Below are 23,786 nucleotides of genomic sequence, written 5' to 3'. Positions count from 1 at the left end.
TGTGACCAACATCTCGCCATAGGCAACTAGGCCCATACAGCAGTGCCTGGTCTCCAGTCATCATGGACCCACTTGCCACTGGACCAAGACCTTGCTCAGCTTAGCCCGTGTGGTACCCAGTGTGCAACGACCACCCCACGTTAAAAGAAATCACGCACAGGCGTCTTCCATCCTCTAACATGAAGTTCAGGACCTGGAACTTCAGGACTCTCCTGCACAACCCCAACAGCGACAGACCGGAACGCCGCAGCGCCACAGTTGCCCAGGAACTTAGACGCTTTGATATTGACATCACCGCCCTAAATGAGACCCAGTGGGCAGGGGAAGGCCAGCTCAAGGAACAATGTGGAGGTTACACCTTCTGGAAAGGCAAACCAGAGGCAGAACGCCACCTCCACGGAGTCGGCTTCGTTATCAAAAACGAGCTGATCAACTGCCTCAAAGACTCCTCCTGCGGGGCTAACGAGCACCTCAGGAAGCTTTGACTCACCCTATCCCGGAACCAGTGCGTCACAGTCAACAGTGCATATGCCCCAACACTTGATGTAATGGATGAGACCAAAGAGGGTTTTTATTCCAACCTCAAAACATCCCTGACCTGCGTCCCTGTGGGCGAAAAACTGATCCTCCTTGGCAACTTCAACGCCAGGGTCGGCAAGGACACAGCCCTTTGGGGAGGCATGATTGACAGAGGGGCTAGGGAAAGACAACTCCAGCGGTACCCTACTCCTGACAAAATGTCTAGAACACGAACTCCTCATCAACAACACCTTGTTCCGACAGAGGAACAAATACAAGGCACCGTGACAACATCCTCGCTCCAAATACTGGCACCTGCTCGACTATATCATCGTCCAAGCCCGTGATCGCAAGGATGTGCACATCACTCGGGCCATGACAGGAGCTGACTGCTGGACGGACCACCGCCGAATCCGATCCATCATTGACATCAACGTAGCCCCAAAGTGAAGGGCGCAGCAGAAGCAGTGTCACAAAAAAAGTCACTGCTGGGGCACTTAAGGACCCAACTAAGAGAGCCCTTTACAGTCAGCACCTCACAGCTAACCTGGCGTGCCTTGAGGACCCCAAGACGCAGAATTCCCACTCTGCTATTATCTGAATGGTGACAGATTAGGAAAAGGGGAGGTGCACTGAGACCTGGGTGACATGGTACATCAGTCATTGAAGGTTGGCCTGCAGGTACAGCAGGCGGTTAAGAAAGCAAATGGCATGTTGGCCTTCATAGCGAGGGGATTTGAGTACAGGGGCAGGGAGGTGTTACTACAGTTGTACAGGGCCTTGGTGAGGCCACACCTGGAGTATTGTGTACAGTTTTGTCTCCTAACTTGAGGAAGGACATTCTTGCTGTTGAGAGAGTGCAGCGAAGGTTCACCAGACTGATTCCCGGGATGGCGGGACTGACATATCAAGAAAGACTGGATCAACTGGGCTTGTATTCACTGGAGTTCAGAAGAATGAGAGGGGATCTCATAGAAACGTTTAAAATTTTGACGGGTTTAGACAGATTAGATGCAGGAAGAATGTTCCCAATGTTGGGGAAGTCCAGAACCAGGGGTCACAGTCTAAGGATAAGGGGCATGCCATTTAGGACCGAGATGAGAAGAAACTTCTTCGCCCAGAGAGTGGTGAATCTGTGAAATTCTCTACCACAGAAAGTTGTTGAGGCGAATTCACTAAATATATTCAAAAAGGAATTAGATGTAGTCCTTACTACTAGGGGGGATCAAGGGGTATGGCGAGAAAGCAGGAATGGGGTACTGAAGTTGCATGTTCAGCCATGAACTTATTGAATGGCGGTGCAGGCTAGAAGGGCCGAATGGCCTACTCCTGCACCTATTTTCTATGTTTCTATGGTCTGTCCTCCAGGCCTCCATAACCAGTGCCTGCAACGAGATGCTCGGTCACTCAACCAGGAAATACCAGGACTGGTTTGATGAGAATGATCAGGAGATTCAAGCGCTAATAGATTGCAAGCGCAGGGCATTTCTGAGCCTTAAACAGCAACCCAACTCTGGAGCAGCAAAACAGCATTACAGATGGCTAAAGGCTAAAGTCCAACAAAAAACCTGGTACCTAAAGAACAGGTGGTGGATGGAGAAAGCACAGGAGATACAGCAGCTGGCCGACAGCCATGACATACGAGGACGGGGTCTGCACCTGGGCAGGACCGGAACCAATGTCCTTGGGGGAGTGTTTGCGAGTGCTGTTGGGGAGGAGTTAAACTAATATGGCAGGGGGATGGGAACCAATGCAGGGAGACGGAGGGAAACAAAAAGGAGACGAAAGCAAAAGACAGAAAGGAGATGAGTAAAAGTGGAGGGCAGAGAAACCCAAGGCAAAAAACAAAAAGGGCCACTGAATATAAAGGGGCTGCAGGAGGGGTCAAAACTAAAAATCATGGTTTAAAAACTAGGATTAAAGCACTCTACCTAAATGCACGCAGCATTCGAAATAAAGTAAATGAGTTGACGGCACAAATCATTACAAATGGGTATGATTTGGTGACCATTACAGAAACATGGTTGCAGGATGGCCAAGACTGGAAATTAAACATACAGGGGTATCTGACGATTTGGAAAGATGGACAAGAAGGGAAAGGAGGTGGGGTAGCTCTGTTAATAAAGGATGATATCAGGGCAGTTGTGAGACACGATATTAGCTCTAATGAACAAAATGTTGAATCATTGTGGGTGGAGATTAGAGATAGTAAGGGGAAAAAGTCACTGGTGGGCGTAGTTTATAGGCCCACAAATAATAATTTCACGGTGGGGTGGGCAATAATCAAGGGAGGCTTTATGTCTTAATGCAAGGAGTATCCGCAATAAGGTGGATGAATTAACTGTGCAAATAGATGTTAACAAATATGATGTGATTGGGATTACGGAGACGTGGCTCCAGGATGATCAGGGCTGGGAACTCAACATCCAGGGGTATTCAACATTCAGGAAGGATAGAATAAAAGGAAAAGGAGGTGGGGTAGCATTGCTGGTTAAAGAGAAGATTAATGCAATAGTTAGGAAAGACATTAGCTTGGATGATGTGGAATCTATATGGGTAGAGCTGCAGAACACCAAAGGGCAAAAAACGTTAGTGGGAGTTGTGTACAGACCTCCCAACAGTAGTAGTGATGTTGGGGAGGGCATCAAACGGGAAATTAGGGGTGCATGCAATAAAGGTGCAGCAGTTATAATGGGTGACTTTAATATGCACATAGATTGGGCTAGCCAAACTGGAAGCAATACGGTGGAGGAGGATTTCCTGGAGTGCATAAGGGATGGTTTTCTAGACCAATATGTCGAGGAACCAACTAGGGGGGAGGCCATCTTAGACTGGGTGTTGTGTAATGAGAGAGGACTAATTAGCAATTTCATTGTGCGAGGCCCCTTGGGGAAGAGTGACCATAATATGGTGGAATTCTGCATTAGGCTGGAGAATGATAGTTAATTCAGAGACCATGGTCCAGAACTTAAAGAAGGGTAACTTTGAAGGTATGAGGCGTGAATTGGCTAGGATAGATTGGCGAATGATACTTAAGGGGTTGACTGTGGATGGGCAATGGCAGACATTTAGAGACCGCATGGATGAATTACAACAATTGTACATTCCTGTCTGGCGTAAAAATAAAAAAGGGAAGGTGGCTCAACCGTGGCTATCTAGGGAAATCAGGGATAGTATTAAAGCCAAGGAAGTGGCATACAAATTGGCCAGAAATAGCAGCGAACCTGGGGACTGGGAGAAATTTAGAACTCAGCAGAGGAGGACAAAGGGTTTGATTAGGGTAGGGAAAATGGAGTACGAGAAGAAGCTTGCAGGGAACATTAAGGCGGATTGCAAAAGTTTCTATGGGTATGAAAAGAGAAAAAGGTTAGTAAAGACAAATGTAGGTCCCCTGCAGTCAGAATCAGGGGAAGTCATAACGGGGAACAAAGAAATGGCAGACCAATTGAACAAGTACTTTGGTTCAGTATTCACTAAGGAGGACATAAACAACCTTCCGGATATAAAAGGGGTCAGAGGGTCTAGTAGGGAGGAGGAACTGAGGGAAATCTTTATTAGTCGGGAAATTGTGTTGGGGAAATTGATGGGATTGAAGGCAGATAAATCCCCAGGGCCTGATGGACTGCATCCCAGAGTACTTAAGGAGGTGGCCTTGGAAATAGCGGATGCATTGACAATCATTTTCCAACATTCCATTGACTCTGGATCAGTTCCTATCGAGTGGAGGGTAGCCAATGTAACCCCACTTTTTAAAAAAGGAGGGAGAGAGAAAACAGGGAATTATAGACCGGTCAGCCTGACCTCAGTAGTGGGTAAAATGATGGAATCAATTATTAAGGATGTCATAGCAGCGCATTTGGAAAATGGTGACATGATAGGTCCAAGTCAGCATGGATTTGAGAAGGGGAAATCATGTTTGACAAATCTTCTGGAATTTTTTGACGATGTTTCCAGTAAAGTGGATAAAGGAAAACCAGTTGATGTGGTATATTTGGACTTTCAGAAGGCTTTCGACAAGGTCCCACACAAGAGATTAATGTGCAAAGTTAAAGCACATGGGATTGGGGGTAGTGTGCTGACGTGGATTGAGAACTGGTTGTCAGACAGGAAGCAAAGAGTAGGAGTAAATGGGTACTTTTCAGAATGGCAGGCAGTGACTAGTGGGGTACCGCAAGGTTCTGTGCTGGGGCCCCAGCTGTTTACATTGTACATTAATGATTTAGACGAGGGGATTAAATGTAGTATCTCCAAATTTGCGGATGACACGAAGTTGGGTGGCAGTGTGAGCTGCGAGGAGGATGCTTTGAGGCTGCAGAGTGACTTGGATAGGTTAGGTGAGTGAGCAAATGCATGGCAGATGAAGTATAATGTGGATAAATGTGAGGTTATCCACTTTGGTGGTAAAAACAGAGAGACAGACTATTATCTGAATGGTGACAGATTAGGAAAAGGGAAGGTGCAACGAGACCTGGGTGTCATGGTACATCAGTCATTGAAGGTTGGCATGCAGGTACAGCAGGCGGTTAAGAAAGCAAATGGCATGTTGTCCTTCATAGCGAGGGGATTTGAGTACGGGGCAGGGAGGTGTTGCTACAGTTGTACAGGGCCTTGGTGAGGCCACACCTGGAGTATTGTGTACAATTTTGGTCTCCTAACTTGAGGAAGGACATTCTTGCTATTGAGGGAGTGCAGCGAAGATTCACCAGACTGATTCCCGGGATGGTGGGACTGACCTATCATAGCAACATAGAAAATAGGTGCAGGAGTAGGCCATTCGGCCGTTCTAGCCTGCACCGCCATTCAATGAGTTCATGGCTGAACATTCAACTTCAGTACCCCATTCCTGCTTTCTCGCCATACCCCTTGATCCCCCCAGTAGTAAGGACCTCATCTAACTCCTTTTTGAATATATTTAGTGAATTGGCCTCAACAACTTTCTGTGGTAGAGAATTCCACAGGTTCACCACTCTCTGGGTGAAGAAGTTCCTCCGCATCTCGGTCCTAAATGGCTTACCCCTTATCCTTAGACTGTGACCCCTGGTTCTGGACTTCCCCAACATTGGGAACATTCTTCCTGCATCTAACCTGTCTAACCCCGTCAGAATTTTAAATGTTTCTATGAGGTCCCCTCTCATTCTTCTGAACTCCAGTGAATACAAGCCCAGTTGATCCAGTCTTTCTTGATAGGTCAGTCCCGCCATCCCGGGAATCAGTCTGGTGAATCATAGCATCCTCCTCGCAGCTCACACTGCCACCCAACTTAGTGTCATCCGCAAATTTGGAGATACTACATTTAATCCCCTCATCCAAATCATTAATGTACAGTGTAAACAGCTGGGGCCCCAGCACAGAACCTTGCGGTACCCCACTAGTCACTGCCTGCCATTCTGAAAAGTACCCATTTACTCCTACTCTTTGCTTCCTGTCTGACAACCAGTTCTCAATCCATGTCAGCACACTACCCCCAATCCCATGTGCTCTAACTTTGCACATCAATCTCGTGTGGGACCTTGTCGAACGCCTTCTGAAAGTCCAAATATACCACATCAACTGGTTCTCCCTTGTCCACTCTACTCGAAACATCCTCAAAATATTCCAGAAGATTTGTCAAGCATGATTTCCCTTTCACAAATCCATGCTGACTTGGACCTATCATGTCACCTCTTTCCAAATGCACTGCTATGACATCCTTAATAATTGATTCCATCATTTTACCCACTACCGATGTCAGGCTGACCGGTCTATAATTCCCTGTTTTCTCTCTCCCTCCTTTTTTAAAAAGTGGGGTTACATTGGCTACCCTCCACTCTATAGGAACTGATCCAGAGTCAATGGAATGTTGGAAAATGACTGTCAATGCATCCACTATTTCCAAGGCCACCTCCTGAAGTACTCTGGGATGCAGTCCATCAGGCCCTGGGGATTTATCTGCCTTCAATCCCATCAATTTCCCCAACACAATTTCCCGGCTAATAAGGATTTCCCTCCGTTCCTCCTCCTTACTAGACCCCCCCGACCCCTTTTATAACCGGAAGGTTGTTTGTGTCCTCCTTCGTGAATACCGAACCAAAGTACTTGTTCAATTGGTCCGCCATTTCTTTGTTCCCCGTTATGACTTCCCCTGATCAAGAAAGACTGGATCAACTGGGCTTGTATTCACTGGAGTTCAGAAGAATGAGAGGGGACCTCATAGAAACGTTTAAAATTCTGACGGGTTTAGACAGGTTAGATGCAGGAAGAATGTTCCCAATGTTAGGGAAGTCCAGTACCAGGGGTCACAGTCTAAGGATAAGGAGTAAGCCATTTAGGACCGAGATGAGGAGAGACTTCTTCACCCAGAGAGTGGTGAACCTGTGGAATTCTCTGCCACAGAAAGTGGTTGGGGCCAATTCACTAAATATATTCAAAAGGGAGTTAGATGAAGTCCTTACTACTCGGGGGATCAAGGGGTATGGCGAGAAAGCAGGAAGGGGGTACTGAAGTTTCATGTTCAGCCGTGAACTCATTGAATGGCGGTGCAGGCTAGAATGGCCTGCTCCTGCACCTATTTTCTATGTTTTCTATGTTTCTATGAATAATGGAGGCATGTGAAAAAGGAACGGCAGTAGTCATGGGGGATTTTAACCTACATATCGATTGGTCAACTCAAATTGCACGGGGTAGGTTGGAGGAGGAATTCATAGAATGCATACGGGATTGTTTCTTAGAACAGTATATAACAGAACCTACAAGGGAGCAAGCTATCTTAGATCTGGACCTGTGTAATGAGACAGGAAAAATAAACGATCTCCTAGTAAAAGATCCTCTCGGAATGAGTGATCACAGTGTGGTTGAATTTGTAATACAGATTGAGGGTGAGGAAGTTGTGTCAGAAACGAGCGTACTATGCTTAAACAAAGGGGACTACAGTGGGATGAGGGCAGAATTGGCTAAAATAGACTGGAAACACAGACTAAACGGTGGCACAATTGATGAACAGTGGAGGACTTTTAAGGAGCTCTTTCATAGTACGCAACAAAAATATATTCCAGTGCAAAAAAAGGGTGGTAAGAGAAGGGATAACCAGCCGTGGATAACCAAGGAAATAAAGGAGAGTATCAAATCAAAGACCAATGCGTATAAGGTGGCCAAGGTTAGTGGGAAACTCGAGGATTGGAAAAATTGTAAACAACAGCAAAGAATGACTAAGAAAGCAATAAAGAAAGGAAAGATAGATTACGAAAGTAAACTTGCGCAAAACATAAAAACAGATAGTAAAAACGGAAAAGAGTGACTAAAGTAAATGTTGGTCCCTTAGAAGATGAGAAGGGGGATTTAATAATGGGAAATGTGGAAATGGCTGAGACCTTAAACAATTATTTTGCTTCGGTCTTCACAGTGGAAGACACAAAAACCATGCCAAAAATTGCTGTGGGAATGTGGGAAGGGAGGACCTTGAGACAATCACTATCACTAGGGGGGTTAGTGCTGGACAGGCTAATGGGACTGAAAGTAGACAAGTCCCCTGGTCCTGATGAAATGCATCCCAGGGTATTAAAAGAGATGGCAGAAGTTATAGCAGATGCATTCGTTATAATCTATCAAAATTCTCTGGACTCTGGGGAGGTACCTGCGGATTGGAAAGCAGCTAATGTAACGCCTCTGTTTAAAAAAGGGGGCAGACAAAAGGCAGGTAACTATAGACCGATTAGTTTAACATCTATCGTGGGAAAATGCTTGAAACTATCATTAAGGAAGAAATAGCGGGACATCTAGATAGGAATATGGCAATCAAGCAGACACAGCATGGATTCATGAAGGGGAAATCATGTTAAACTAATTTACTGGAATTCTTTGAGGATATAATGAGCATGGTGGATAGAGGTGTACCGATGGATGTGGTGTATTTCGATTTCCAAAAGGCATTCGATAAGGTGCCACACAAAAGGTTACTGCAGAAGATCGAGGTACGCGGAGTCAGAGGAAATGTATTAGCATGGATAGAGAATTGGCTGGCGAACAGAAAGCAGAGAGTCGGGATAAATGGGTCCTTTTCGGGTTGGAAGTCGGTGGTTAGTAGTGTGCCACAGGGATCGGTGCTGGGACCACAACTGTTTACAATATACATAGATGACCTGGAAGAGGGGACAGAGTGTAGTGTAACAAAATTTGCAGATGACACTAAGATTAGTGGAAAAGCGGGTTGTGCAGAGGACATAGAGAGGCTGCAATGAGATTTAGATAGGTTAAGCGAATGGGCTAAGGTTTGGCAGATGGAATACAATGTTGGAAAGTGTGAGGTCATCCACCTTGGGGGGGAAAAAAAACCAGTAAAAGGGAATATTATTTGAATGGAGAGAAATTACAACATGCTGAGGTGCAGAGGGACCTGGGGGTCCTTGTGCATGAAACTCTTTTTGGAGTTCACCTGCAAAACATAAAACATTAAACGGTGCCACCCGACCTGGGTGACACTCCAGACATTTACAAGGCCCTTTTTTCCCCCCCCCTTTTTTTTTTGTGTGTTTTTTTTTTTTGTTTTTTTTTGGGGCACTAAAATCACAATTTTTCCCCAGTGCCCCCTATAAAAGGGAAGGGGACACTAAAAGCACCGGCAATTAAAACAAATTAACTTTAAAACGTAAAATCAAATTAAAATTTGGTTGCCGGGCGTGATGATGCACTCCAGTCCCTCCGGTGCCCACCTCTCGCGGAAGGCCGCGAGCGTAATAAAATTTCACATAGCGAGCTAAGTTGACCGCGGCAGGATTCGAATCTGCAATCTTCTGATAACTTTGCGGCTGTAATCGAAGTCAGACGCCTTATCCATTAGGCCACGCGGCCGCTGCCTCCTTGTGCATGAAACTCTTTTGAGTTTACCTGCGAAAACATAAAACATGTATCCGTGCCACCCGACCTGGATGACACACACAAGACATTTACAAGGCCCTTTTTTGTTTTTGTTTGGGGTTTTTTTTGGTTTTTTTTTGGGCACTAAATCCAAATTTTTCCTTTTTTCCAGTGCCCCCTATAAAAGGAGAGGGGGACACTAAAAGCACCGGCAATTAAAACAAATTAAACTTAAAAAACGTAAAATCAAATTAAAATTTGGTTGCCGGGCGTGATGATGCACTCCAGTCCCTCCGGTGCCCACCTCTCGCGGAAGGCCGCGAGCGTACCGGTGGACACCGCGTGCTCCATCTCCAAGGACACCCTGGACCGGATGTAAGAGCGGAAGAGAGGCAGGCAGTCAGGTTGAACGACCCCCTCGACCGCCCGCTGCCTGGACCGGCTGATGGCACCCTTGGCCGTGCCCAGGAGCAGTCCTACGAGGAGGCCTTCGGACCTACCCGCTCCCCTCCGCACAGGGTGCCCAAAGATCAGGAGAGTGGGACTGAAGTGCAGCCAGAATTTCAGGAGCAGCCCCTTCAAATAGTGGAACAGGGGCTGCAACCTTGTGCATTCAATAAAAACATGGAACACGGACTCCTCCAGACCGCAGAAATTGCAGGCGGCCTGGGAGTCCGTGAACCGGCTTAAAAATTTATTGCACGGCACTGCTCCGTGCACCACCCTCCAGGCCAAGTCCCCGATGAATAGTGGGAGGACCCCTGCGTAGAGTGCCCTCCATCGGGGACCCCCGCCTCCTCCGGACGGCAAGATGGTACGCCATGGCGTGTCCGGACGGCCGGCGAGGATGGCAAAGTTGAGGGTGTGCAGGAGCAGCCCGTACAGGAAACCCCTCCGCGCGGAACTGAAAGGCACGGAGGGGATTTCCCCGAGGCGGCTCAAGTTGTGAGGCGCCGGCCCCCGAGGGAGGTTCCGGGGTTTGGTCCTTGTGTATGAATCCCAAAAAGTTAGTTTGCAGGTGCAGCAGGTAATCAGGAAGGCGAATGGAATGTTGGCCTTCATTGCGAGAGGGATGGAGTACAAAAGCAGGGAGGTCCTGCTGCAACTGTACAGGGTATTGGTGAGGCCGCACCTGGAGTACTGCGTGCAGTTTTGGTCACCTTACTTAAGGAAGGATGTACTGGCTTTGGAGGGGGTACAGAGATGATTCACTAGGCTGATTCCGGAGATGAGGGGGTTACCTTATGATGATAGATTGAGTAGGCTGGGTCTTTTCTCGTTGGAGTTCAGAAGGATGAGGGGTGATATTGCAGAAACATTTAAAATCATGAAAGGGATAGACAAGATAGAGGCAGAGAGGTTGTTTCCACTGGTCGGGGAGACTAGAACTAGGGGGCAGAGCCTCAAAATACGGGGGAGCCAATTTAAAACCGAATTGAGAAGGAATTTCTTCTCCCAGAGGGTTGTGAATCTGTGGAATTCTCTGCCCAAGGAAGCAGTTGAGGCTAGCTCATTGAATGTGTTCAAGTCATAGATAGATAGATTTTTAACCAATAAGGGAATTAAGGGTTACGGGGAGAGGGCGGGTAAGTGGAGCTGAGTCCACGGCCAGATCAGCCATGATCTTATTGAATGGCGGAGCAGGCTCGAGGGGCTAGATGGCCTACTCCTGTTCCTAATTCTTATGTTCTTATGGATTCTTCATCGCAGTCAAGGCCACCTACGGTCCAAACACCCAAGGCCCCATCCTGCTTCTGGCCAAGAACAGGGAAACACTCATCAAGGACACCGAGGCAGTCAGGGCCCGCTGGAAGGAGCACTTCAAAGATCTCCTCAACCGAGACTCTGCCTTTGACTCGAGTGTTCTCGACTCCATTCTGCAGCATGCTACCCGCCACCACCTCAGTGAGACCCCAACACTGCACGAGGTCGAGAAAGCCATAAGACAGCTAAAAAAACAACAAGGCTATGGGAGCGGATGGAATCCCTGCTGAGGCACTGAAGTATGGCAGAGAGGCACTGCTGGCGTGAATACACAACCTCATCTGATCTGGAGGGAGGAGAGTATGCTGGGAGATCTTCGAGATGCAGTGCTTGTGACCATCTTTAAAAAAGGGGACAAGTTCGACTGCGGGAATCTCCCTGCTATCAGCCACTGGGAAAGTCGTAGCTAGAGTCCTCCTCAATCACCTTCTCCCCATGGCCGAGGAGCTCCTCCTGGAGTTACAGTATGGATTTCGTCCCCTCCGGGGCACAGCGGACATGATTTTTGCAGAACGACAGCTGCAGGAAAAATGCAGGAAACAGCGTCAGCCCTTATACATGGCATTCTTTGACTTACAAAGGCCTTTAGCACTGTCAGCCGCAAGGGTCGATGGAGCATCCTCCTCAGTTTCAGATGCCCCCCAAAAGTATGTCACCATCCTTCGCCTGCTCCACGACAACATGCAGGTCGTGATCCTTGCGTGGATCCATCACAGACCCAATCCACGGCCGGACTGGGGTCAAGCAGGGATGCGTCATTGCCCCAACCCTCTTAATCTTCCTCGCTGCCACGCTCCACCTCACAGTTGACAAGCTCCCCGCTGGAGTGGAACTAAACTACAGAACCAGTGGGAAACTGTTCAACCTTCGCCATGTCCAGGCCAGGAGCAAGAGTACTCCAACCTCTGTCGTTGAGCTACAGTACGCGGACGATGCCAGCGTCTGTGCACACACAGAGGCTGAATTCCAGGACATAGTCAACGTACTTAGCAAGGCATATGAAAGCATGGGCCTTACGCTAAACATCAGTAAGATAAAGGTCCTCCACCAGCCTGTTCTCGCCACACAGCACTGCTTCCCCCACCCCCCCCCCCCCCCCCCCCCCCCCCCAAGATATCAAGATCCATGGCGTGGACCACTTCCCTTATCTCGAGCACCTCCAATCAACAAGAGCAGACATTGATGACGAGATCCAACACCGTCTCCAGTGCGCCAGTGCAGTCTTCGGTTGCCTGAGGAAAAAAGTGTTTGAAGACCAGGCCCTCAAAACTGTCACCAAGCTCATGGTCTACAGGGCTGTAGTAATACCCGCCCTCCTGTATGGCTGAGACATGGACCATGTACAGTAGACACCTCAAGTCGCGGGAGAAATACCAGCAACGATGTCTCCGCAAGATCCTACAAATCCGCTGGAAGGACAGACACACCAATATTAGCGTCCTCATCAAGGTCAGCATCCCCAGCATTGAATCACTGACCACACTTGATCAGCTCCGCTGGGCAGGCCACATAGTTCTCATGCCAGACACGAGACTCCCAAAGCAACCGCTCTACTCGTAACTTGCCCACGGCAAACGAGCCAAAGGTGGGCAGAGGAAATGTTACAAGGACACCCTCAAAGCCTCCCTGATAAAGTGCGATATCCCCACTGACACCTGGGAGTCCCTGGCCAAAGACCACCCTAAGTGGAGGAAGTGCATCCAGGAGGGCGCTGAGCACCTCGAGTCTCTTCGCCCTGACCTGCGAGAAACCACCAGCGGCAGGTCGGGGCCACAAAAGGAGCGGAGGTGCGGCGGCCTGGGAGAAGCGTGGAGGCCACTTCAGGGAGCAGCACGAGCTGGTGCAAGAGGGCGACGACTTGGAGAAGGGCGACTGAATTGGAAGTCACCAAAATCAAGGTCACTGATTGGAGCATGGGCAGGTACAGCAGGAGAGGTGGCAAGCAGCAGAGGAGCGGCGAGGTCGGGACGAAGGAGCGGTGAGAGATTGTAGAGGGACGTGATCGGGGCCCAGAAGAGGCGAGGGCCCAGGGGCAGCACGGGCCCAGCCCACACTGTGATATGTGTGTGCACTAGGTCAGTGCAGCAGAGCTAGTCTCCAGTTGCCACTGGAACAAGACCTAGCTCGGTCAAGCCCGTGTGGTGGCTGGTGTACAACGGCCATCACATGTTAAAAAAAAATCCATGCACAGGCATCTTCCACCCTTCAACATGTAGTTCAGGAGCTGGAATATTAGGTCCTTCATTGAAACACCTGTGAACTCATCTCTTTTTGGTGAGGAAGCAAGTCATCCTCGATACAAGGGACCTCCTAAGAAGTGATCACATCCAGGGCTGAATCATATTCACTATGGCAATCGTGCTTTATTTCTGCTGACATTAATAACCCTATAACTGGGCTTGAGTTTAATATTCTGGATAAATATTACATAAATCAGCTTTTTTCAAACACAGTGTCGATTATTTGATTTCTCTATGATAAGAGACTTATTAATGTTCTGTTACCAACTATTCTATTTTTGGGCCTTTTCTTACACTAGATTATTTCAGTTTTCATCTAGTTCGCATTCTATCACATCAAATCCCAAGCTTGTTCCGTTTGTGTACATGGCTTGTGGGTGTGATAGACTGAACTGTAGTGTCTCACTTTACACTCATTGGATGTTCTCAGACCCACCCCTTTATAGAAATATCTCAAGATTTTAAATCTGTTATTTTCTGTACCAGTTATCCCTTTTTGGATCTGATTTTTTTAAAACTCCTCCACACATATTGCATGTGACAGCCTTTGAAATATTCTGATCTTTGTAATCGTCATTGCTGAATAGGATGGTCTCGATGATTGAATCTCTTGTCACTATCATACATTGCACTATTTCTTTAATCGAGATCATTGTTTCAAATGCTTCCTTTATCATGGCATTAGGTCCTCCATTGATCCCCGTCAATAATCGTTAGTTACAGGCTGGGATTTGGGTATAGGTTTAGGGGTTCGTGGTTGGGGCTGGTGGTTATTGGTTAGGATTGGGATTAGTGATTGGGGCCAGTGGTTATTGGTTAGGATTGGGGCGAGTGGTTGGGGCTGGTGGTTATTGGTTGGGATTGGGGTTAATGGTTGGGGCTGGTGATTATTGGTTAGGATTGGGGCTAGTGGTTTGAGCCGGTGATTATTGGTTAGGGTTGGGGCCGGTGATTATTGGTTAGGATTGGGGTTAATGGTTTGGCCCGCTGGTTATTGGTTGGGGATAGTCGATACGATGTTTGGTTTACGAGTTAGTGATTAGGGTTAGAAACCACTATTGACAACGCAGTGTCACTAGACCCGTCGATTTTAATTGAATTTTTTTTATAAACCTCGCAGACGAGTCAGAAAACAGCCTCATGAATTGTTCATTTCAGGAACCTTCTTTCTGACCGAGTCCCATTTCCTCCCTCCTTTCACATCTCGACATTTCTCATAGAAAAAACACAGGGACATTAGACTTTGGGACAAGAAAATGTATATCCAGGTTGTTATGTATGTAAACATTGTAATTGTGTAAGACTTGCCACTAGAGGCCGCAACTGTTGGAGGCCCCAGGGTCACCTGCACACCTCGTGCAAGGGAATATAAAAGGTTGTCTGCCATGCTGCTTAAGCGCTCTGGAGTTGTATTAAAGAGACTAAGGTCACATCAGTTTTTGTTCACAGTTCTCAGTCTTGTGGAGTTCTTCCATACTTAACAATTGGCGACGAGTCACAGATCTCAGATTTTCACGCGGTCATGGCTGCCGTTGGTATTTTAGAGAGATTTGTGGAGGGCGATGGTTGGGAAGCCATCATTGAGCGCCTCGACTAGTACTTCGTAGCCAACAAGCTGGATGGGGATGATAAAGCGATCAAGCGTAGGGCAATTCTCCTCATCATGTGTGGGTCCACAATATACGGCCTCATCAAGAATCTGCTAGCACCAGAAAAACCAGCGGAGAAGACATATACAGAGTTGTGTACGCTGGTTCGTACCCATCTCAAGCTGAAGGAGAGCGTCTTAATGGCCAGGTATCGCTTCCACACGCACCACCGCTCCGAGGGTCAGGACGTGGCGAGTTATGTCGCCGACCTGAGACACCTGGTGGGAACTTGCGAATTTGATGGATTTTTGGGGGAAATGCTGCGGGACTTTTTCGTGCTTGGCATCGGCCATGAGGTCATTCTTCGCAAGCTTCTGTCCACTGAATTCCTAGACCTGAGCAAGGCTATCACGATAGCCCAGGCATTCATATCCACAGGCGATAATACCAGACAGATATCTTCCCGGCATCGAAGCTCACCGGCAAGTACTGTGCATAAAATAATGTCACTAGCAGGCAGAACTGTGTATGGCAGGGCCTACACGCCTGCAGCTGCAAGACCTAGGCTGACTCAGAGTCCGCCATTGGGCGTGAATGCAAATCCATTCGCACCATGTTGGTGCTGCGGAGGTAATCATCGAGCCCATCAATGTCGATTCAACCACTGCGTGTGCAAAGGCTGCGAAACAACTGGGCACCTCCAGCGAATGTGCAAGAGTGCTGCAACTCACCTCGTGGCAGAGTTGGCAGAGGATGATCGATCCGGCATGGATCTCGCAGAACAAACGAGAGGCAACTCAAGCCGAGGAAGAAGTGTATGGGGTACACACCTTCACCACCAAGAGCCCTCCTATCATGCTGAAAAGCAAATTGAACGGTATTTCGGTATCAATGGAGTTGGACACGGGGGCAAGTCAGTCAATTATGAGCCAGAAGGCTTTTGAGAAACTGTGGGGCAACAAGGCACAAAGGCCCAAACTGAGCCCAATTCAGACAAAGCTGTGCACCTACACCAAAAAGCTCATACCAGTCATTGACAGTGCAGCAGTTAAGGTATCGGATGATGGAGCTGTGCATGATTTATCACTGTGGATTGTACCAGGCGATGGCCCAATGCTATTCAGCAGAAGCTGGCTGGGAAAGATTCAATAGAACTGGGATGACATCAAAGCACGATCTTCAGTGGATGATGCCTCGTGCGCCCAAGTACTGAGCAAGTTTCCGTCACTATTTGAACCAGGCATCGGCAACTTCACAGGTGCCAAGGTGCAGATCCATCTAGTCCCCGATGCAAGGCCCATTCATCATCAGGCCCGAGCAGTTCCGTACATGATGAGGGAGAAAGTCGAGATCGAGCTGGACAGACTTCAATGAGAGGGAATCATATCACCAGTCGAGTTCAACGAGTAGGCCTGTTTGATTGTTCCGGTGTTAAAAGCGATGGCATGGTCAGAATCTGTGGAGACGACAAGGTAACAATCGAGTCTCGTTACAAGACCAGAACCCGCTACCCAAGGTGGATGACCTGTTCGCAACATTACTGTGGGAGGAAGTCGTTTACCAAGTTGGACCTAACCTCCGCCTACATGACACAGGAGCTGGCTGAATCTACGAAAAGATTGATGTGCATCAACACGCACAAAGGACTGTTTATATACCACAGATGCCCTTTTGGGATTTGATGGCTGCTGCCATCTTCCAGAGGAACATGGAGAGTCTGCTGAAATCGGTTCTGTGCACCGTTGTGTTCAAGACGACATCTTGATCACCGGTCGAGACACCACCGAACACTTGCACAACCTGGAAGAGCTTCTAAGTTGACTAGACAGAGTGTGACTTAGGCTGAAACGCTCCAAGTGTGTTTTCCTGGTGTCAGATCGAATTTTTGGGGAGAAAGATTGCGGCAGACGGCATCAGGCCAACGGACTCAAAGACAGAGGCCATCAAGAATGCACCCAGACCACAGAATGTGATGGAGCTGCGTTCGTTCCTGGGACTCCTCGCTATTTTGGTAACTTTCTACCCGGGTTAAGCACTTTGCTGGAACCGTTGCACATGTTGCTACTTAGGAGTGACGACTGGGTTTGGGGTAAATCACAAGAGACAGCCTTTGAGAAGGCCAGAAACCTACTTTGTTCTAATAAGTTACTTGTACTGAATGACCCGTGTAAACGATTAGTGTTAGCTTGTGATGCATCTTCGTACGGGGTCAGCTGTGTTACAGCAAACCAATCTATCGGGCAAACTTCAACTGATTGCATATGCATCTAGAAGTCTGTCTAAGGCTGAAAGAGCTTACAGTATGGTTGAGAAAGAGGCATTAGCATGTGTATATGGGTTAAGAAAATGCACCAATACCTATTTGGACTGCAGTTTGAGCTTGAAACCGACCACAAACTGCTCATTTCACTGTTTTCAGAAAACAAAGGTAGAAACAATAATGCTTCATCCCACATCCAAAGATGGGCATTAACATTGTCTGCCTATGACTATGTTATCCGCCACAGTCCAGGCATGGAGAACTGTGCTGATGCCCTCAGTCGGCTACCATTGCCCACTACTGGGGTGGAAATGGCGCAGCCCGCAGACTTGCTTCTGGTCATGGATGCTATTGAGAGCGAGGGATCACCCGTCACTGCTCGCCACATCAGGACCGGGACCAACCAGGATCCTGTGCTATCACTTGTAAAAAGTTGCGTCCTCAATGGGAGCTGGTCAGCCGTTCCCGGGGAAATGTAAGATGAAATGAAGCCATTACACCGACGCAAAGATGAAATGTCCATGCAGTCGGATTGTCTCTTATGGGGTAATCATGTGGTTTTGCCCAAAAATAGGCAGGGAAACGTTTATACGTGATCTACACAATATCCACCCAGGCATAATCACGCTGAAGGCTATAGCCAGGTCGCATGTTTGATGGCCTGGCATTGACTCGGACTTGGAGTCATGCATACACCAGTGCAACACGTGCTCACAACTGAGCAATGCACCAAGGGAGTCTCCATTGAGTCAGTGGTCATGCCCCTCCAAACTGTGGTCCAGGATCCACACAGATTTTGCTGGCCCTTTCTCGGAAAGATGTTTTTAGTTGTAGTGGACGCTTACTCTAAAAGGATTGAATGTGTAATCATGTCATCCAGCACATCCACTGCCACCACTGAAAGCCTGCGGGCTTGCCCGATGTCCTTGTCAGTGCCAATGGACCGTGTTTCACCAGCTCGGAATTCAACAAGTTTATGACCCGCAATGGCATCAAGCATGTAGCATGTCAGGTCTTCCCTGTTTAAGCCCGCATCCAATGGTCAAGCAGAACGGGCAGTCTAAACTATCAAGCAGAGCTTGAAATGTGTGACGGCAGGCTCCTTGCAGACCCGCTTATCTCGGGTTCTGCTCAGCTACCCGATGCGACCCCACTCACTCACTGGGGCTCCCCCTGCAGAATTGTTAATGAAGGGAGCACTCAAAACCAGGCTCTCCCTAGTCCACCCGAATCTAAATGATCATGTGGAATCCCGACATCACCGGCAAAACATGTACCACAATCGCGTGGCTGTATCATGTGACATTGATGTTAACGACCCTGTGTTTGTCCTTAATTACAGTCATGGTCATAAATGGGTCGCTGGCGCTGTCTTGGCCAAGGAGGGGAATAGTGTGTTTGTAGTCAAACTATTGAATGGACAAACGTGCAGAAAGCATTTGGATCAGACCAAACTGCAGTTCACCGACAACCAGGAACAACCTGAGGAGGACATCACCATCATCGACACACGAACACACACCCAACTATCAATCGACCTCACTATCAATCAAGAGGATGAACCCACCATTCCCAACAGTCCTGTCAGACCAGCTGTGCTTCAGTGCAGCAAAAGTCCGACCAACTCACCCATACCAGAGTTTGAACTCAGACGATCAACCAGGAAGCGTAGAGCCCCGGATTGTCTCAACTTATAAATAATTTGTATCAAAGACTTTGGGAGGGTGTGATGTTATGTATGTAAACATTGTAACTGTGTAAGACTTGCCACCAGAGGGCGTAATTGTTGGAAGCCCAACGGTCACCTGCATAACTCGTGCAAGGGAGTATAAAAGATTGTCTGCCATGTTGCTTAGGCACTCTGAAGTTGTATTAAAGAGACTAAGGTCACATTAGTTTTTGCTCACAGTACTCAGTCTTGTGGAGTACTTAATACCCTGCCTGCTCACCATAACCCTTTACTCCATTATTGTTCAAAAATCTGTCTATCTCCGCCTTAAATATATTCAATGACCAGCCTCCACGGCTCCCTGGGGCAGAGAATTCCACAGATTTACAAACCTCTGAGTGAAGAAATTGCTCCTCATCCCAGTTTTAAATGGGCTGAGGAGAAAGGCTGCATTTGTAAATAGAACAGGATTTACTGTGATTGCATTGGGCACTGAAGCATGTTCATTCTGGCAGCTCTTGTTTGTTTCTGATGATCTTAATAACCCCTATACCTGTGCTGGCGATTAATATTGTGCATAAATATTGAATAAATTATCTTTGTTTCAAACACTGTCGAATATTTGATTCATCCATGATCAGAGAAGACGAATTGATGTTCTGTTACCGACTGTTCCATTTTAGTGCTTTTTCTTAATCTAACTTTTATATCACTTCTCACCTAGTTCACCTATCAAACCCCAAACTTGTTCTATTTGAGTACATGAGTTGTGGTTGTAGTAGACGGCAGTGTCTCACTTTAAACTCAGCTGAAATCCTTTGAACTACCCCTTTACTGAACTGGTTTGCATAAGATTTGAAATCCGTTAATTTCTGGAACAGTTAATCCATTTTTGGAAGCAATTTAATTAAAAAAAACTCATCCACACATTTTGCATATGAAAGGGCAGCGAAATATTCTGATATTTGTAATTGTCATTGCCACAAACTCAGTTCCCTAGCGACTGACTCCATCCCTCTCCCCAACTTCTGTCTGAGGCTGAACCAGACTTCGCAACCTTGGTGACATACTTCACCTTGAAATCAGTTTTTGACCATATATCCGCAGCATAACTAAGATTGCCTTTTTCCACCTCTGTAACATCGCCCATCTCTGCTCTTGCCTCAGCTCATCTACTGCCGTAGCCCTCATCCATGCCTTTGTTACTTCTGAACTTGTATATTGCAACGCACTCCTTCCACATTCCTAGAGTTGGTCCAAAACTCAGCTGCCCGTGTCCTAATTCACACCCTGGGTGTGTTTGATGGAACAATGTAGAGGGAGATTTACTCTGTATTTAACCCGTGCTTTACCTACCCTGGGAGTGGTTGATGGGGCAATGTCGAGGGAGTTTTACTCTCTATCTATCCCATGCTGTAACTGCGATGGGAGTGTTTGATGGATCAGTCCATGGGGAGCTTTACTCTTTGACTAACCCGTGCTGTGCCTGTTGTAGGACTGTTTGAAGGGACAGCATAGAGGGAGATTAACTTTGTTTCTAACCCATGCTGTACCTACCCTGGGAGTGTTTGGGACTGTGTAGAGCGAGCTTTATCTGTATCTAACCAATACAATATCTACTCTGGAATGCTTGGGACAGGTTAGAGGGAGATATACTTCGTATTTAACTTGTGTTATACTTGCCCTTGGAATGTCTGGTGGAACTGTGTTGAGGAAGCTTTACTCTATCTAAGCAAGGCAAGTATATCCTTCCTTAGATAAGGAGACCAAAACTGTGCACAGTCCTCTAGGTGTGGTTCGGGAGTAAAGGGTTCTGGGGAGCTGAGTCTATGATCAGACCCGCCAAGATCTCACTGAATGGGGAGCAGGCGCGGGGGGTCCGGGTGGCCCACTCCTGCTCCGATTTCTCATGGTCTTATGTACCCAGCATGCCCCGCAGGCGAGAATGTGCCTTATCCAGACTACAGGAGCTCAGTGCGCAGGCGGGGGTCGTGTAATGGCGGAGGAGACATATTTTAGACGGGCTCCACAGAAGTGTCCTTTTCAGCGGGACAGAGCGGAATAATGGACCAGCGGGGAGCTGGGGAGGCTTCATGAACAACCGGTGCCCGCCGCAAGCCCGGAACAATAACCGGAATATCGGCAGTTGCAGCTTACGGGCTTTCTCCCGGTCACAGGCCCAAGCTATCGGCGGTCATCTTGGTGCAGGAAGGCAGGTTCAACGGTCGGCCATCTTGATTCAGTGAGCAGAACAGCGCGTGCGCGGACATTTTGATGCAGGAACTCGGTGAATGATGTCTGTCTCGAACTGAACCCAGCCAGAGTCAGCACCTTCAGGGGAGGGGAACCAGTGAGTGTAGAACTGAACGCAGACAGAGTCAGCACCTTCAGGGGAGGGGAACCAGTGAGTGTAGAACTGAACGCAGACAGAGTCAGCACCTTATAAGAACAGAAGAAATAGGAGCAGGAGTAGGCCATACAGCTGCTCGAGCCTGCTCCACCATTCAATAAGATCATGGCTGATCTGATCATGGACTCAGCTCCACTTCCCTGCCCGCTTCCCATAACTTCTTATCCCCTTATCATTTAAGAAACTCTCTATTTCTGTCTTAAATTTATTCAATGTCCCAGCTTCTACAGCTCTCTGAGGCAGTGAATTCCACAGATTTACAACCCTCTGATAGTAGAAATTTCTCCTCATCTCTGTTTTAAATTGACGGCCTCTTATTCTAAGATCATGCCTTCCAGTTCTAGTCTCCCCCATCAGTGGAAACATCCTCTCTGCATCCACCTTTACAAGCCCGCTTATATCTTATACATTTTGATAAGATCACCTCTCATTCTTTTGAATTCCAATGAATAGAGGCCCAACCTACTCAACCTTTCTCCCTCATTCACGGAATCAACCTAGTGAACCTTCTCTGAACTGCCTCAAAAGCAAGTATATCCTTTCGTAAATATGGAAACCAAAACTGCACGCAGTATTCCAGGTGTGGCCTCACCAATACGTTGTACAACTGTAGCAAGACTTCCCTGCTTTTAAACTCCATTCCATTGGCCTTCCTGATCACTTGCTGTACCTGCATACTATCCTTTTGTGTTTCATGCACAAGTATCCCCAGGTCCCACTGTACTGTGGCACTTTGCAATCTTTCTCCATTTAAATAATAACTTGCTCTTTGATTTTTTTTCTGCCAAAGTGCATGACCTCACACTTTCTAACATTATACTCCATCTGCCAAATTTTTGCCCGCTCACTGAGCCTCTCTGTGTCCTTTTGCAGATTTTACTTGTCCTCCCATCTTTGTATCGTCGGCAAACTTGGCTACGTTACACTCAGTCCCTTCTTCCAAATCGTTAATATAGAATGTAAATAGTTGGGGTCCCAGCACTGGTCCCTGTGGCACCCCACTAGTTACTGGTTGCCATCCAGAGAATGAACCATTTATCCCGATTCTCTGTTCTCTGTTCTCTGTTCTCTGTTAGTTAGACAATTCTCTAGCCATGCTAATATATTACCCCCATCCCCGTGGACTTTTATCTTGTGCAGTAACCTTTTATGTGGCAACTTGTCAAATGCCTTCTGGAAATCCAAATACACCACATCCACTGGTTCCCCCTTATTCACCAGGTTCGTTACATCCCCAAAGAATTCCAGCAAATTTGTCAAACATGACTTCCCCTTCATAAATCCATGCTGACTCTGCATGACTGAATTTTGCTTCTTTAATAATGGATCCAACATTTTCCCAATCACAGATATTAGGCTAACTGGTCTATAGTTTCCTGCTTTTTGTCTGCCTCCTTTTTGAAATAGGGGCATTACATTTGCAGTTTTCCAATCTGCTGGGACCTCCCCAGAATCCAGGGAATTTTGGTAAATTACAACCAATGCATCCACAATCCCTGCCGCTACTTCTCTTAAGACTCTAGGATACAAGCCATCAGGTCCAGGGGTTTTATCTGCCTTTAATCCCATTATCTTACTGAGTACCACCTCCTTAGTGATTGTGTTAAGTTCCTCCCCCCCTGTATCCCCTTGACTATCCACTGTTGGAATATTAGTGTCCTCTACCGTAAAGACTGAATACAAAATATTTGTTTAGAGTTTCTGCCATCTCCCTGTTCCCCGTTACTAATTCCCTGGTCTCGTCCTCTAAAGGACCAACAATTACTTTAGCCACTCTTTTCCTTTTTATATACCTATAGAAACTCTTGCTATCTGTTTTTATATTTTGTGCTAGTTTACTTTCACAGTCTATCTTCCCTTTCTTACTCATTTTTTAGGTATTCTTTGCTGGTTTTTAAAAGCTTCCCAGTTTTCTGTCGTCCCACTAGATTTGGTCACTTTGTATGCCCTGTTTTTAATGGATACCGTCCTTTATTTCTTTAGCTAGCCATGGATGGCTCTATTTTCTCTTGCACCTTTTCCTCCTCACTGGAATAGATTTTTCTTGAGAGTTGTGAAATATCTCCTTAAATGTACACCACTGTTCATCAACCGTCCTGCACTTTAATCTATTTTCCCAGTCCAAGAGCCTTAAGGGAAGAGGCGGATGGGAGGGAGGGGAACATGCGAGTATACAACTGAACTCAGCCAGAGTCAGCACCTTCAGGAGAGGGGAACCAGTGAGTCTAAAACTGAACCCAGCCAGAGTCAGCACCTTCAGGGAAGAGAGAGAGGGGAACCAGTGAATGTAGAACTGAACCCAGCCAGAGTCAGCACCTTCAGGGAAGAGAGAGAGGGGAACCAGTGAATGTAGAACTGAACCCAGCCAGAGTCAGCACCTTCAGGGGAGGAGTGGGAGGGGAACCAGTGAGTGCAGAACTGAAACCAGACAGAGTCAGCATCTTCAGGGGAGGAGAGGGGAGGCAATTCAGAGAAGGTTCACGAGGTTGATTCCGGAGATGAGGGG

The 23,786-nt window shown here is 47.3% G+C and overlaps 1 protein-coding gene and 1 non-coding gene across 8 annotated transcripts in view; one reads left to right on the top strand and one right to left on the bottom strand.

The window, feature by feature from the left end:
- LOC139249438 (zinc finger protein 271-like) overlaps positions 1-23,786 on the top strand; it is a 210,979-nt gene that overhangs the window by 105,029 nt on the left and 82,164 nt on the right. The window contains exon 3 of one of the 7 annotated variants that reach the window (XR_011591168.1): positions 18,544-19,479. The exons of 5 other annotated variants lie outside the window; for them this stretch is intronic. The gene's annotated coding sequence lies outside the window, so the exon portion shown is untranslated. Of the gene's footprint in view, positions 1-18,543; positions 19,480-20,864; positions 21,113-23,786 lie in introns of those variants that run through there. One more of the 7 variants, XM_070872392.1, reaches the window with a different exon arrangement.
- Positions 9,254-9,342, bottom strand: trnar-ucg (transfer RNA arginine (anticodon UCG)). The gene is given in 2 exon segments: positions 9,254-9,289; positions 9,306-9,342. It is a non-coding gene; the product is annotated as a tRNA-Arg (tRNA).

This window comes from Pristiophorus japonicus, unplaced genomic scaffold (genome assembly GCF_044704955.1).
Source record: "Pristiophorus japonicus isolate sPriJap1 unplaced genomic scaffold, sPriJap1.hap1 HAP1_SCAFFOLD_313, whole genome shotgun sequence".
NCBI lineage: Eukaryota > Metazoa > Chordata > Chondrichthyes > Pristiophoridae > Pristiophorus > Pristiophorus japonicus.
Note: the sequence above shows the minus strand (reverse complement) of the source record. Positions and strands in the feature narration are given on the sequence as shown.